This window comes from Capra hircus, chromosome 15 (assembly GCF_001704415.2).
Source record: "Capra hircus breed San Clemente chromosome 15, ASM170441v1, whole genome shotgun sequence".
In the NCBI taxonomy this organism is placed as follows: domain Eukaryota; kingdom Metazoa; phylum Chordata; class Mammalia; order Artiodactyla; family Bovidae; genus Capra; species Capra hircus.
Window position 1 is genome coordinate 27,570,046 of NC_030822.1, and position 16,573 is coordinate 27,586,618.

General features: G+C 39.7%; 1 protein-coding gene across 2 annotated transcripts in view; it reads right to left on the reverse strand.

Annotated features, from left to right (window-relative positions):
- The window catches only part of UVRAG (UV radiation resistance associated), a 320,457-nt gene that overhangs the window by 190,980 nt on the left and 112,904 nt on the right, over positions 1-16,573 (reverse strand). The window lies entirely within an intron of this gene.

Sequence of the window (16,573 nt, forward strand, 5' to 3'; positions counted from 1 at the left end):
GAGTTCCAAAGAACAGCAAAGAGAGATAAGAAAGTCTTCCTCAGTGATCAGTGCAAAGAAATAGAGGAAAACAACAGAGTGGGAAAGACTAGAGATCTCTTCAAGAAAATTAGAGATATCTAGGGAACATTTCATGCAAAGATGAGCACAATAAAGGACAGAAATGGTATGGACCTAACAGAAGCAGAAAATATTAAGAAGAGGTGGCAAGAATACACAGAACTATACAAAAAAGTTCTTCAAGACCCAGATAATCACAATAGTGTGATCACTCACCTAGAGCCAGACATCCTGGAATGTGACGTCAAGTGGGCCTTAGGAAGCATCACTACAAACAAAGCTAGTGGAGGTGATGGAATTCCAGTTGAGCTATTTCAAATCCTAAAAGATGATGCTGTGAAAGTGCTGTACTCAATACGCCAGCAAATATGAAAAAACAGCAGTGGCCATAGGACAAGAAAAGATTAGATTTCATTCCAATTCCAAAGAAAGGCAATGCCAAAGAAAGTTCAAACTACCACACACTGCACTCATCTCACACGCTAGTAAAGTAATGCTCAAAATTCTCCAAGCCAGGCTTCAACAGTATGTGAACTGTGAACTTCCAGATGTTCAAGCTGGATTTAGAAAAGGCAGAGGAACCAGAGATCAAATTGCCAACATCCGCTGCATCATCAAAAAAGCAAAAGAGTTCCAGAAAAACATCTCTTTCTGCTTTATTGACTAAGCCAAAGCCTTTGACTAACAGAAGTTTGTTGTGTGAATCACAACAAACTGTGGAAAATTCTTAAAGAGAAGGGAATATCAAACAACCTTACCTGCCTCCTGAGAAATCTGTATGCAGGTCAAGAAGCAACAGTTAGAATTGGACATGGAACAATGGACTGGTTCCAAATCAGGAAAGGAGTATATCAAGGCTATATATTGTCACTCTGCTTATTTAACTTATATGCAGAGTACATCATGTGAAATGCTGGACTGGAGGAAGCACAAGCTGGAATCAAGATTGCCAGGAGAAGTATCAATAACCTCAGATATGCAGATGACACCACCCTTATGTCAGAAAGCAAAGAACTAAAGAGCCTCTTGATAAAAGTGAAAGAGGAGAGTTAAAAAGTTGGCTTAAAACTCAACATTCAGAAAATCATGATGCTGAGATCATGGCATCCAGTCCCATCACTTTATGGGAAATAGATGGGGAAATAATGGAAACAGTGAGCGACTTCATTTTGGGGGCTCGAAAATCACTGCAGACGCAGCAGCCATGAAGTTAAAGACGCTTGCTCCTTGGAATAACAGTGATGACCAACCCAGACAGAATATTAAAAAGCAGAGACATTACTTTACCAACAAAGGTCCATGTGGTCAAGGCTATGGTTTTTCCAGTAGTCATGTATGGATGTGAGAGTTGAACCATAAAGAAAGCTGAGTGCTGAAGATTATTGATGCTTTTGAACTGTGGTGCTGGAGAAGACTCTTGAGAGTCCCTTGGACTGCAAGGAAATCCAACCAGTCCATCCTAAAGGAAATCAGTTCTGAATATGCATTGGAAAGACTGATGTTGAAGCTGAAACTCCAAAACTTTGGTCACCTGATGTGAAGAACCAACTCACTGGAAAAGACCCTGATGCTGGGAAAGATTGAAGGCAGGAGGAGAAGGGGATGACAGAGGATGAGACGGCTAGATGGCATCACCGACTCGATGGACATGAATTTGAGTAAACTATGGGAATTGGTGATGGACAGGGAAGCCTGGCGTGCTGAAGTCCATGGGGTTGCAAAGAGTTGGACTGAGCGACTGAAATGAGAACTGATGTATAAAACAATATGGATAAATAGCAAAAGTTTGCTGAACAAAAGTATACCATATGGTTCCATATATAAGAAGTTCAAGAACAGGAAAAGCTAACAAATGAGGAGGCAATAAGAACAGTGACTCAGCCAGGGGCTGGGGCAAGGGTGTAAGAATGACTGGCAAAGTGATATGAGGGAATTTTCCTGGAGAACGAAAAATATTCTGTATCTTCACTGAATGATGACAACGCAGGTGTGTATATTTGTCAAACTCATCACACTGTACATTTACATTCTCTTTATTTTATATAAATTATACTGCAAAAGAAAAAGAAGAAAACGATGAATGATGTATGGCTCGGGGAACCAGGAAAAGGGTGGTAGTATTTATTGAAAGGGAGGATGGGGGATGAGCAATTTGAGAGGAAAGTTCTACTTTCAGTTTGAGGCGCCTGCGTAACATCTGAGAAGAGGTGTTGACTATGGGTTGAATATAAGGATGTGGAGCTTAGGAGGCAGATCTTGGCTGGAGATAAAAATATGGCAATCATTAACACACAGATGGTTATTAATGCTATGAAAGTAATGACATCATTCTGTAAGACTGTGAGAATGAGAGAGAACAGAGCCTAGAACAGAATTCCGAGGAACATCAATTTTTAAGGGATTAGAAATAAAGAAAGAGAAGCTGCAAAAATTCTGGCCCACAATTCCAGAGAAGCAGAAGGACAGCTGGGAGAGTTGATGTTACAGCAGTCAAAGGAACAGACTGTCTCCAGGAGGTAACAATCACTGTCATAAAGTCAAGTAACCTGAGACCTAGACAGTATCTACAGAGTTAGCAACAAGAACTTGATTAAAGCCATTTCAAATCTGTTCACCTTGCTCTATGCCTACTGCCATCATCATCTTCTACCTAATGAATAGATTCCTAAATGGTTCTAAAATTCAGCTCTTGCTCTTCTCAATTCCAGTCTCAACTTGGTACCAAAGGTAACCCTGCTCATCATTTGATCAGTACTAATTGTTGCTTAGGGGCTTCCCAGGTGGCACAGTGGTGAAGAAGCCACCTGTCAGTGCAGGAGATACAAGAGACATGGGTTTGATCCCTGGGTCAGGAAGATCCCCTGGAATAGCAAATGGCAAACCACTCCAGTATTCCTGCCTAGAAAATTTCATGGACAGAAGGAGCCTGGTGGGCTATAGTCCATGGGGATGCAAAGAGTGGACACAAATGAGCGACTGAACACACACACACATACACACACACACACACAACTGTAGCTTATCTGCCCAGTCTGTAGAATGTCTGCCTCACAGAGCTATATTCAGTCTGATATCGCCACATCACTACGCATACTGTAATGTGTTGATAATCTTTCTAGATCAGGAAACAGGATATAAAGACTAAAGACTGTCCCAACCAGCAACACAGTCCAGTACTCCAGGTTTCTCTTCTCACAGGCTAAGAGAGATAGTAACCAAGTTCTCTGTACATTGCAATTACAGAAGCTCTAATACATGTCTGTAATTAAACTCCCTTAGAGACAACTATAGAAACATTACAATCTATACTAAAAACTTGCAGTTTAAAAGATTCAGTTCAGTTCAGTCGCTCAGTCGTGTCCAACTCTTTGCGACCCCATCAATCACAGCACACCACGCCTCCCTGTCCATCACCAACTCCTGGAGTCCATCCAAACCCATGTCCATTGAGTCGGTGATGCCATCCAGCCATCTCATCCTCTGTCATCCCCTTCTCCTCCTGCCCTCAATCTTTCCCAGCATCAGGGTCTTTTCAAATGAGTCAGCTCTCCACATCAGGTGGTCAAAGTATTGGAGTTTCAGCTTCAACATCAGTTCTTCCAATGAACACCCAGGACTGATCTCCTTTAGGATGGACTGGTTGGATCTCCTTGCAATCCAAAAGACTCTCAAGAGTCTTCTCCAACACCACAGTTCAAAAGCATCAATTCTTCTAGGAAGAAGTAAAAACTAAGCTGATATTAAAAATAAGAGTAGAATTAGCTAGGTGGAAAAAAAGAAAGATATTCCAGATAAAAGGAAAAGCAAATACAAAAACAGAAGAAAAGGCTGTATAACATGTCAACGACTGCAAGTACTTTTAGCAAGGCTAGAGCACAGGGCTGTATGGGAGAGGATGGCAAGAGACGAGGGTTTAAAGGTAGACAGAGGTTAGATTATGAAGGCTTGGCAGATCAAGCTAAGGAGTTTTATTCCCAAGCCACGAGATAAAGTTTAAAGTGGGAGACCTGATCAAATAGATGTTTTAAACTTAAGGCTACTTTGGGCTGGATATTCCCCAGTGGTCCAGTGGTTATGACTCTGTGTTCTCACTGCCTTGGGAAACTAAGATTCCACAAACCAAGCCGTGGGGGAGGGGGAGGCGGTGGAAACTGCTTGGGCTGCAGTGTGAAAAGACCAGGGTACTGCCTAGTACAAAATGACACAGAAATTCCTTTCTAGAAGAGGAAGAATTCAGGGAGAAGCCCAGAAATAGATACTATTTGATAAGGCTACCCCTCATCTCAGTTGCTGTCCTCCTTAATAACTCTGGGAGCATAGCTCTATCTACAATTCATATTATGCTGTGATCATCTGTTTACCGCCTTTCTCCAGCACTGGATTCCATACTCCTGGAAAACCTAGACCTATACCTTACTAGTGTTTGTGCTCTTGAGCTTCCCCACCGTGCTGATACAGACCTCCAATGTGCAGTTTCCCCTCCATCCCTCAGGAGTAGGGAGGTGCCAATATCACCCTTTCTCTTAAACTTTCAAAGTATAGCAGATGATATATAACAGATGGCTATTTGAAGATTTCTTCTGGTTCTGTTTTCCTCGGATTCTATGAAATATTTGTTGACTGATATTTACTCATGTTTTCTTATAAATGTATCAATCATAGAGAAATTCCTGGAGAACTGCCTTGAGGACTTTTATTATTATTATTGCACTGCGTGGCTTGCGGGATCTTCGTTCCAGATCAGAGATAGAACCCCCGCCCCCTACAGTAGAAGTGTGGAGTCTTAACCACTGGACCTTCAGGGACATCCTGAAAACATTTATTTAAACTTTACAAATCATGTAAGATTAGATACAAATTTCTGATTTCAAAAGCCCTCTAACAGAGTCTTCTCCAACACCACAGTTCAAAAGCATCAATTCTTCAGCGTTCAGCTTTCTTGCTAGCCCAACTCTCACATCCACACAGGGCTACTGGAAAAACCACAGCTTTGACTAGATGGACCTTTGTCAGCAAAGTAATGTCTCTGCTTTTTAAAATGCTGACTAGGTTGGTCATAGCTTTCTTCCAAGGAGCAAGCATCTTTTAATTTCATGGCTGCGGTCACCACTTGCAGTGATTTTGGAGCCCCCAAAATAAAGTCTCACTCTTTGCATTGTTTCCCCATCTATTTGCCATGAAGTGATGGGACTGGATGCCATGATTTTTGTTTTTTGAAAGCTGAGTTCTAAGCCAGCTTTTTCACTCTCATCAAGAGGCTCTTTAGTTCCTCTTCGCTTTCTGCCATAAGGGTAGTATCATCTGCATATCTGATGTTACTGATATTTCTCCCTGCAATCCTAATTCCAGCTTGTGCTTCCTCCAGCCGGCATTGTGTGTGATATACTCTGCATATAAGTTAATAAGCAAGGTGACTATATACAGCCTTGACGTACTCCTTTCCCAATTTGGAACCAGTCTGTTGTTCCAGGTCCGGTTCGAACTGTTGCTTCTTGACCTGCATACAGATTTCTCAGGAGGCAAATAAGGTGGTCTGGTATTCCCAACTCTTTAAGAATTTTCCAGTTTGTTGGGGTCCACACAGGCAAAGGCTTTGGCCTAGTTAATAGAGCAGAAGTAGATGTTTTTCTGGAATTCTCTTGTTTTTTCTATGACTCAACGGATGTTGGCAATTTGATCTCTGGTTTCTCTGCCTTTTCTAAATCCAGCTTGAACATCTGGAAGTTCTCAGTTCACATACTTTGTTGAAGCCTAGCTTGCAGAATTTTGAGCATTACTTTGCTAGCATATGAGATGAGTGCAACTGTGCAGTAGTGTGAACACTCTTCAGCACTGCCTTTCTTTGGGACTGGAATGAAAACTGACCTTTTCCAGTCTTGCGGCCACTGCTGAGTTTTCCAAATTTGCTGCATATTGAGTGCAGCACTTTAACAGCATCATCTTTTAGGATTTGAAACAGTTCAGCTGGAATTCCATCACCTCCACTAGCTTTGCAGTGATGATTCCTAAAGCCCACTTTACTTCACATTTCAGGATGTTTGGCTCTAGGTGAGTGATCACACCATCGTGGTTATCTGGGTCATGAAGATCTTTTCTGTACAGTTCTTCGGTGTATTCTTGGCACCTCTTATTAGTATTATCTGTTTCTGTTAGGTCCATATCATTTCTGTCCTTTATTGAGCCCATCTTTGCATGAAATACTCCCTGCTACTGCTGCTGCTAAGTCACTTCGGTTGTGTCCGACTCTGTGTGACCCCACAGATGGCAGCCCACCAGGCTCCCTCATCCTTGGGATTCTGCAGGCAAGAAAACTGGAGTGGGTTGCCATTTCCTTCTCCAATGCATGAAAGTGAAAAGTGAAAGTGAAGTCGCTCAGTCATGTCCAACTCTTCGTCCAACTCTTCGTGACCCCATGGACTGCAGCCTACCAGGCTCCTCTGTCCATGGGATTTTCCAGGCAAGAGTACTGGAGTGGGGTGCCATTGCCTTCTCCTAGGTATCTCTAATTTTCTTGAAGAGATCTCTAGTCTTTCCCATTCTATTGGTGGATCCTATGTTTTCCTCAATTTATTTGCATTGATCACTTAGAAAGGCTTTCTCATCTCTCATTGCTATTCTTTGGAACTCTGTATTCAGATGGATGTATCTTTCCTTTTCTCCTGTGCCTTTCACGTCTTTTCTCAGCTCTTTGTAAGGCCTCCTCAGACAACCATTTTACGTTTTTGCATTTCTTTCTCTTGGGGATGGTTTTGATCAATGCCTCCAGTACCACGTCACAAACCTCCATCCATAGTTGTATTGCAAAAGTCAGACTTAAACTGAAGAAAGTAGGGAAAACCACTACACCATTCAGGTATTATCTAAATCAAATCCCTTACAATTATACAGTGGAAGTGACAAATAGATTCAAGGGATTAGATCTGATAGACAGAGTGCCTGAAGAACTGTGGACAGAGCCAACCTGTAGTACTCAATAAGTACACAGTGAGTAAACAGCTGAATGAATGAACATGTTGAACAAGACTATAAACAGAGGGCTTCCCTGATGACTCAGACTGTAAAAAATCCACCAGCAATGTGGGAGAGCTGGGTCTGATCCCTGGTTGGGAAGATCCCCAAGAGGAAGGCATGGCAACCCACGCCAGTATTCTTGCCTGGAGAATCCCCATGGACAGAGGAGCTTGGCCACAGTCTGTGGGGTCGCAAAGAGTCAGACACATCGGTGAGACTAAGCACAGCGCAGATTAAAACAGAGCCCTACGCTATGCCATTAGAAATTTCCCTCTAGGTTGATAAGTCATTAAGCATTACAAATCTTCCTATCTTTACTATCATCTAGCTTATCCTTATTTTGCTCCCTGAGCTTTTAATACATAGCTTGCCAAAGACACTACTAGAGTTATTATCTGGATCTACAAATCTACTTACCCTTTCAAACTGGACACATTAGTCTGAGTTAACTTTCTGGGGAAAGGCCCATTAAAGGGAAGGGATTTAAGCTTCAATCTGAAGGAAGGGTAGGTAGACAACTGTATGTAAGAGAACAGTCATTTAGGATATTGGGAATAGCTTTTCAGTCATTAAGGAAGCAGAGAGCATTGCATGTGAAAAATAGGAATAGGTAGTGTGCTAAAGCAAAGGGCACATGAAAGCAACATTACTGAATCTGGGAAGGTTGATCAGAGCCCAGTTGCTGTGGACTTTGAATACCTGAGAAAGCTTCTGTATCTTCATAGCACCTACAGCAGTCTAGGACACATGGGAATCACTAAAATACTTGTTGATGGGTTTACTAAATATGATACCTTCCCTAAAGACTAGAGGTCTATAAGCTTGCTTCTACATCCCTCTGTCTAGACTGTGCATACAGTTGAGAAGAATACACAGTCTCATTGTAATGGCATTAAATAAGACAGAACACTACTGCTACCTATGAAATCAAAATACTCTCATGGAAAAGTAAATGGTAGCAGCGTGGGTGGGAAAGTCCTACTGAAAAGACAGCAGGTGGTGTGAAAGCATGTGATAATGACTGTGTCAGGTCTAACCAAGAAGTGTCCTCAAAAACTAACAAAGCAGCACTAATTAAGTCAAAGTTAAAGAACAATAATCAACGCGGTGAACTTCCAATTTACATCTCAAAAACTCACTTCAGGCAAGAACAACCACAGTTGGCCTAAAAGCAGGCTAAATCATTCCCAGATTTTTTTCATAATACCATCCATGTGCTAAAATCTAAGTTTAACTTAAAATATATTCATTGTACAATAGACATATTTGAAGAAGTACATACAAAAGCACTTCAAAATTATTAACAAGAAAGAGGGCAAACTAGGATACAGGTTTTCTAGAAAACTATTAATTACCAAGTTGTCACAACAAGACATTAAAAATCTGAATAGAATAATAACCATGAAGAAATCAGAAAGGTAACCAAAGAGTAATACCTCATGGAGGCGGAGAGACTATGGGCCCTGATGGTTTTATATATGAGAACTACCACCTAAATCTAAATTACATAAATTGCCTCACATCATGAGAAAATACAGAGCTTCTCTACTCACTTTAGGCTAGTTTACCCTTTACCAGTTTTGATTTGAACAGGAACAGCACACATAAAAATAAAACTAATTGTCTGGGCCTCAATTATAAAAAACTGTAAAGTATAAAATATTAGTGTCAATAAATACATCATAAGCAAGTAAAATTTATCCCAGAATAATACAGATGCTTTAACATCCATAAGGCTGGGTAATTCATTACATTAATAGAACAAAGGAAAACAAGAAACACTAAACTTGTTTCTGAGAAAAATCCTTAGTTATACTAGACATAGAAACTTTCTTATTTGATAAAAGGAATTATCAGAAAACTCCAACTTATAATCAATGCTGAAATGTCAGAATATCAAGGAAGCCCTCTGTGGCAAATTGAATTTTCCATATATGACTACAATAATATCTCCCATCCTGCAATGGAGTCTTCATATTTCCCCAACAAGAGGTGGAATCTATTTCTCTGCTCCTTGAATCTGGGCAGACTCTGTAACTGCTTCAACAAACAGAATATGGCAGGAATGACCCTCTGCTACCGCTACCTTTAGGCATAACCCTTAACTTCTACTTCCTCTCTCTAAACACTAACTCTGGAGCAAACCAAATTCCATGTAAGAAATCTGACTACTCTGAGAATGCCATATGTGAGGAAGCTGGACATTCACAGAAGTCCTTGGAGAAAAAGAGAGATGGTTGGCCAGTCTCCACTGTTCCAGCCATTCCAGCTGAGACACCAAATATGTCAGTGAAGAAGCATCCATTACGTCCAGCCCAGGTGAATCTTCAGACGACCCCAGCCACAGCTGCCATCTCATTACAACTACTTGAAAGGTCTCCAGGGAAAACAATCAAGCTAAGCTTAAAGGCATCCCACAGAACTGTAAGGATCTGAGGATAATAAATTGTTGTTTTCAACTGTTAAGTTTGGGAATGTCTTGCTATGTGATAACAGAATACTCACTGTGGAGGGCTTAGCCAATGTAACAAGGTACAAAAGCAAGACAAATTCACTTAGAAAATAAGACACAAAACTGTCACCATTTACAAAGGATATTATAACTTATACAATACACCCTAGAGAGTCAAGACAAACTTTAGAATAAAAGGCTTCAGTAAAGTAACTGGATGCAAAATCAGCATGCATAATCTAGAATGTCTTTAATTTAAACAACTTCTCCATTAACTTTGTATGATATGCTGAATAGCCCAATTATCTCAATTGGTGGAATCACTGTACCAGTGCAGTATTAAATATAACTGGCCTTACCACAATTGTACTGTTTGGCTTTGCTTTTGGCTTATGGACATAGATTGTATCTTTAATGCTGGTCAACCTGCTTATAAATTTAAATGCTTGACTGCAAGAAAGACGCGCCAAGAAGAATGTATTTGAAGTAGTATATATTTATTCCAAAAATACTATCTAAATCTCATCACTCTCAGGCCTCATTAAAAATAAGCCACTGCCTCGAGACAGCCTATCCCACCAAATTAACACTTCTGAGTGTGAATTTCACTATCCTGCACTCTATATACAAGATGTCCCTTCCATTCCAGTAGATTCTTACTGCTATATAAACATCCCTTCATCCTTATTACATGCTCTTATACCACTCCACAGACCCTCAAAATTCTTCCAATCCAAGAGCTTTCTTTATTTCTCCCCTGAAGGCTTCAGGGAAATCCCATTGTCTTCTCCCTTTTCTAAATCTATCCTGTATTAAGAATAAAACTGTAATATTGTTTGCTATGAAGAATTTATAATGACTCACTCATGAGTGTACAGGCTAGGCATGACGACTCCTATCAGTTATATTAGGTTATCATAAAGCAATCATTGCTGCTGCTTCTTTATCAATGCATGGATCATCTAACATGCAAATAAATATGAATTTTTTTTCACATTACCGTTTCATTTTTCATGTCCAGCTTTAGTAATATGTATAACATCTACACTGTTTTGCAGCATGTAAGAAAACATTGATGCAGATATTGACAGATGATTCATTTTGAAAACAGACAATGTAAACTTACAGTATCAATATATACAATACAGAATTGTAAATGTATTATCTTTTCCATATGATTTTCTTAAGGATGCTTTTCTCTAGCTTACTTTACTGTAAGAATACAGAATGTAATACATATAACATCCTAAATATGTGTTAACTGACCGTTTATCTTACCAGTAAGGCTTCCCAGCCAACATCAGGTTACCAGTAGGTAAGTTTTGGGGAAACCAAAAGTTATAGGCAAATTCTCAACTGCATGAGGTTAGCAGCCCCTAACCCCTGCACTGTTCAAGGGTCAACTGTAACTAGGAAATCTCATTGTCAACTAAGGTCATCTTTATGGTCAAAGGACCATGATGATGTTAGTATTCAGAGCTATTTTAGAGGTCTTTTAATTCAATGCTCTCATTTTAAATATGTAAATGGAACCCCAGTTCACTAAAGACATTTGCCAAAATTGCAAAATCGCATCAGTCAGAAAGCAGGAACTGAAGTTCAAATTCCTAACTTCCAATTCATTTTTCCACCCTCTGTTCCACACTGCCTTGTTATCCTCTTTGTCACATCGGCATGCTATATTTATACTTACACAAATGGTCTTATTACTAGTATTAGAAAGTAAAAATCCGAAATGTTTTCCTGCAATCCTCTATTGCTAATACGTAAGATTAACTTTGCTCATTTGGGTTTTTAGTACAGTATTTCAGAATTGGCTTAAAAAATGTCTCCATTTGGCCTACTATCTGAAGAAAATGAGCAAATACAGAATTCCTTATAAATTGGCAGTTTTGTTGCAGCTTTAACTGGACACAAATCAAAACTACTGCCGTGTCTCCAAAGACATGCTCCAACGAGCACACTACTATTTAAAACTCTGGAAGTCTGTTCCAAAAAAGGAAACCAGCACAACTCTCTTTTTTCATCCTTTTTCTTCCCATTGGATCACCAGTTCATTACTAGTCTCACACATTTACAAATGTCTCGTCTTTTAGTCACTGATAAGCAAAAAATCCTGATGCTGGAAAAGACTGAGGGCAGGAGGAGAAGGAGACGACAGAGGATGAGATGGCTGGATGGCATCACTAACTTGATGGACGTGAGTTTGAGCAAGCTCCAGGAGTTGGTGATGGACAGGGAAGCCTGTCATGCTGCAGTCCACCGGGTCGCAAAGAGTCGGATAAGACTGCGGGACTGAACTGAAGCAAAAAATCATCTGAAGAGGGTGAGACTTTATAATATTGTAGTCTTTAGTCCGTAAGTTCATGCGGCCTCCTGAGTTCTACAGGGTACGTATGCATGTATGTATGTATATATACATGTGTGTGTGTATATATATATTGGCGCTAGTGGTAAAGAACCTGCCTCCCAATGCAGGAGATATAAGAAACGCAGGTTGAATCCCTGGGTCTGGAAGATCCCTTGAAGCAGTAAATGGCACCCCACTCTAGTATTCTTGCCTGGAAAATTACATGGACAGAGGGGCCTGATGGGCTATCATCCACTGGGCCAAAAAGAATCAGACATGACTGAGCAATTAACACACACACACACACACACACACACACACACACACACACACACGTAGGGATTCATATACAGATGCATTACTACAGTGAGAAGGAAATCTAACTGGAAGCTAAAAGATCTGATTCTACCTCAGTTCTACCAATTTAAGAGCTATGCTTTGGAGGATACTACACAATCACTCTATTCATCTCTAAATTCTGAGTTCTCTATGGAAAAGGATCAGATTATATTAATCTTTTTAATTTCCACTCTGATGTCCCTGGTCCATAGGAGGCTTTCCATTAAGTTTGGCTCAATTCAAATTTGAATGGGAAAAAACAGAAACAAAGAAAATGATACAGAGGTAGCAAGGTAGGATCCACACCTTGTATTAAAGTGGAGTAGAAGGTCCTTTTTTTACCCTGAAGTTATTGCTAAAATGGTCTTCAGGACATCAAAATCCTCAGGAACAGCCTAACTTATTATACTTCAAGCCAAGAAAGAGTAACAAAGACTACATTTACTCTCCCATCTATAACTACTAAAATGAAAACTAAGAACACATGTGAAACAGTGGTCTTAAGACATTGCTCATCAGGTAACAAAGGACAGTAATACCTGAGAAATATACAGTGAGCCCTGTGATTGCCCCCAACTTACTGCCTAGAGGAATAGATGAAAGCACAGGGAGGGAGATCCCAACAGAGTATAGAGATCTACCTGAGTTAAAGAGAAAGCTCAAAGTCCAGAGGAAACCACACATGCTAGAGCTCTCAGCACACAGTACTAGAGAAGACAGAGCCCAAAGAGAAAGTTTCAGAACTCCAAAATCTGTAGAATATTTAAGTATTTAGCTGTGTACGAACCAGTGAATCATCTGAGGAAACTACTCAAGACCAAGGAGGGAAAAATGTCACATAGACATTGCTAGAAAGGACTAGAAAAAAAGCAAGCAGAGACTGCAGAGGGCCAGGAATGGTGCCTATTCCTTCTAGAAATGATATTGCCCATAATCCATGGGCCATTTAATAAAGTATTGGGAATAGTATATGGATAAAATTAACCCTAGACTAAATGCTATTTTAGTTCAGCCTTATGAAACTTAAAAACAAGACCTCAATGGACAAAAGCTTTTCCAAGTAACATAACTGTATCTCTGAATAAACCTCAAGAATATTATAGGACTACAAAACTACCCCACAAACAAGTAAGCAAATTTACAATGTCTGCCAACCTATCGAAAATTACCATACACACAAAGAAGAAAACAGAATCCAAAATAAGTAGCAGTATCAATCAATCGATCAAAATTGGTACAGAATTAACAGTGATGATACACTTAGTACAAGACCACTGAAAACACTTATTACAATTATAATTCACATGTTCAAAAACCAGATAGAAAAGATTGTACATGTTAGAGACATGGAAAAAATTTTAAAGACCCAAACTGAACTTCTAAAGAAGAAAACTATGATGTTTGAAAAGGAAAAAAAAAAAAGTGGATAAAGAAATTAGACATTAGAGAAGAACAGCTAAATGTCTATGGACATTTGAATAGGAAATAATCAAAATGAGAAAGAAATAAGACTAAAACAAAAATAAAACAAAGCATCAGTGAATGGTGGGACAATTTCACAAGATCCTATATGTATATAAATTGTAGTTCAAGAAGGACAAAACAATAAGAGAAAGGGACAGAAAAAAATATTTGAAAAATTAATGCCTGAAAAATTTCCAAATTAGATGAATATTCAGTTCAGTTCAGTTCAGTCACTCATTCGTGTCCAACTCTTTGTGACCCCATGAATCGCAGCACGCCAGGCCTCCCTGTCCATCACCAACTCCCGGAGTTCACTCAAACTCATGCCCATTGAGTCGGTGATGCCATCCAGCCATCTCATCCTCTGTCGTCCCCTTCTCCTCCTGCCCCCAATCCCTCCCAGCATCAGGGTCTTTTCCAATGAGTCAACTCTTCGCATGAGGTGGCCAAAGTATTGGAGTTTCAGCTTCAGCATCAGTCCTTCCAATGAACACCCAGGGCTGACTGATCTCCTTCAGGATGGACTGGTTGGATCTCCTTTAGGATGGACTGGTTGGATCTCCTTGAAGTCCAAGGGACTCTCAAGAGTCTTCTCCAACACCACAGTTCAAAAACATCAATTCTTCAGTGCTCAGCTTTCTTCACAGTCCAACTCTCACATCCATACATGACTACTGGAAAAACTATAGCCTTGACTAGAAGGACCTTTGTTGACAAAGTAATATCTCTGCTTTTCAATATACTATCTAGGTTGGTCATAACTTTCTTTCCAAGGAGTAAGCATCTTTTAATTTCATGGCTGCAATCACCATCTGCAGTGATTTTCAAGCCCCCCAAAATAAAGTCTGACACTGTTTCCACTGTTTCCCCATCTATTTCCCATGAAGTGATGGAACCAGATGCCATGATCTTAGTTTTCTGAATGTTGAGCTTTAAGCCAACTTTTTCACTCTCCTCTTTCACTTTCACCAAGAGGCTCTTTAGTTCCTCTTCACTTTCTGCCATAAGGATGGTGTCATCTGCATATCTGAGGTTACTGATATTTCTCCTGGCAATCTTGATTCCAGCTGGTGCTTCTTCCAGCCCAGCGTTTCTCATGATGTACTCTGCATGTAAGTCAAATAAGCAGGGTGACAATATACAGCCTTGACGTACTCCTTTTCCTATTTGGAACCAGTCTGTTGTTCCATGTCCAGTTCTCACTCTTGCTTCCTGACCTGCATATAGGTTTCTCAAGAGGCAGGTAGGTGATCTGGTATTCCCATCTCTTTCAGAATTTTCCACAGTTTATTGTGACCCACATAGTCAAAGGCTTTGGCATAGTCAATAAAGCAGAAATAGATGTTTTTCTGGAACTCTCTTGCTTTTTCGATGATCCAGTGGTTGTTGGCAATCTGATCTCTAGTTCCTCTGCCTTTTCTAAAACCAGCTTGAACATCTATATGTTTAGGAACCCACAGATCCAGAATCCCCAACAAGTTCCAAGGATAAGAAACACAAAGAAAACTACACCAAAGCACACCATAATCAAATTGCTCACAGCAATAATAAAGAAGAAATCTTAAAAGCAGCCTGAGAAAATGACATAAAGGGGAACAAATACAAGAATGACAAATTTCACATCAGAAACCGTACAAGCTAGAAGACAGCAGAGTAACATCTTTAAAGAATTAAAAGAAAAAAACTTAACCCAGATTTCCATACTCAGTGAAACTATCTTTCAAAAACCAAGAGGATATAAAGACATTTTCAGACATACAAAAGGTGAAACAGTTCAATTACCAGCAGAAATGCACCATAAGAAATGCAAAAGGAAATACTTTAGGCATAAGGAAAATGATACCAGATGGGAATGCGGATCTACATTTGAGGATGAACAGCATCAGAAATGATAGCTATGTGGGCAAACGTAAGATTGTTATTATCTAATCTTTTTAAAAGTTAATCAACTGTTTAAAGCACAAATAGTAATAATGTATCATGGAGTTTATATGCAGAAGTAAAATATATGACAGAAGTAACAAAAAGGCTAATAAGAGAAAAGTGTAAATCACTGATGTGAAGTCCTTAATACTGTATGTGGCACACAGCATACCATCACTTGAAGACGTACATTATAAGCCTTAAAAGAATCAATCAAATAACGAAGACACTGTAGCTGAGACGCCAACAAAGGAAATAAAATTTAAAAATAAACACATAAAGAGAGACTGGAAACAACAACAGATGGGACAAATAGCAGATTTAAATTCAACAAAAGCAGTAATTTAAAGAGCAGTAAATTAAAAAGAGTCTGAATACACCAATTAAAAGGTAAAAATTTAATATTGGATAAAAAAGGACACCTTCATGATTTTTCAAGGAACTCCTTTTAAATATAAAAAAATTTTAAAAAAAGGTCAAAATATAAAAAGCAAATAAGTAAAAGATGTACCATGCTGCTGCTGCTGCTGCTAAGTCGCTTCAGTCGTGTCTGACTCTGTGCGACCTCATAGACGGCAGCTCATGAGGCTTCCCCATCCCTGGGATTCTCCAGGCAAGAACGCTGGAGTGGGTTGCCATTTCCTTCTCCAATGCAGGAAAGTGAAAAGCGAAAGTGAAGCCGCTCAGTCATGTCCAACTCTCAGCGACCCCATGGACTGCAGCCTACCAGGCTCCTCCATCCATGGGATTTTCCAGGCAACAGTACTGGAGTGGGGTGCCATTGCCTTCTCCGATGTACCATGCTAACACTTTTCAAAAGAAAGCTGAAGTAGCTATATACTTAGTATCACATAAAGTTGACTTCAGAGTAAAGAATATTACCAGGAATACAAAGACACTATCATAATGATAAAGTCAATCTGTCAGGAGAACATAACCATTCTAAATGTTTATGGACTTAATAGTAGTTTGAA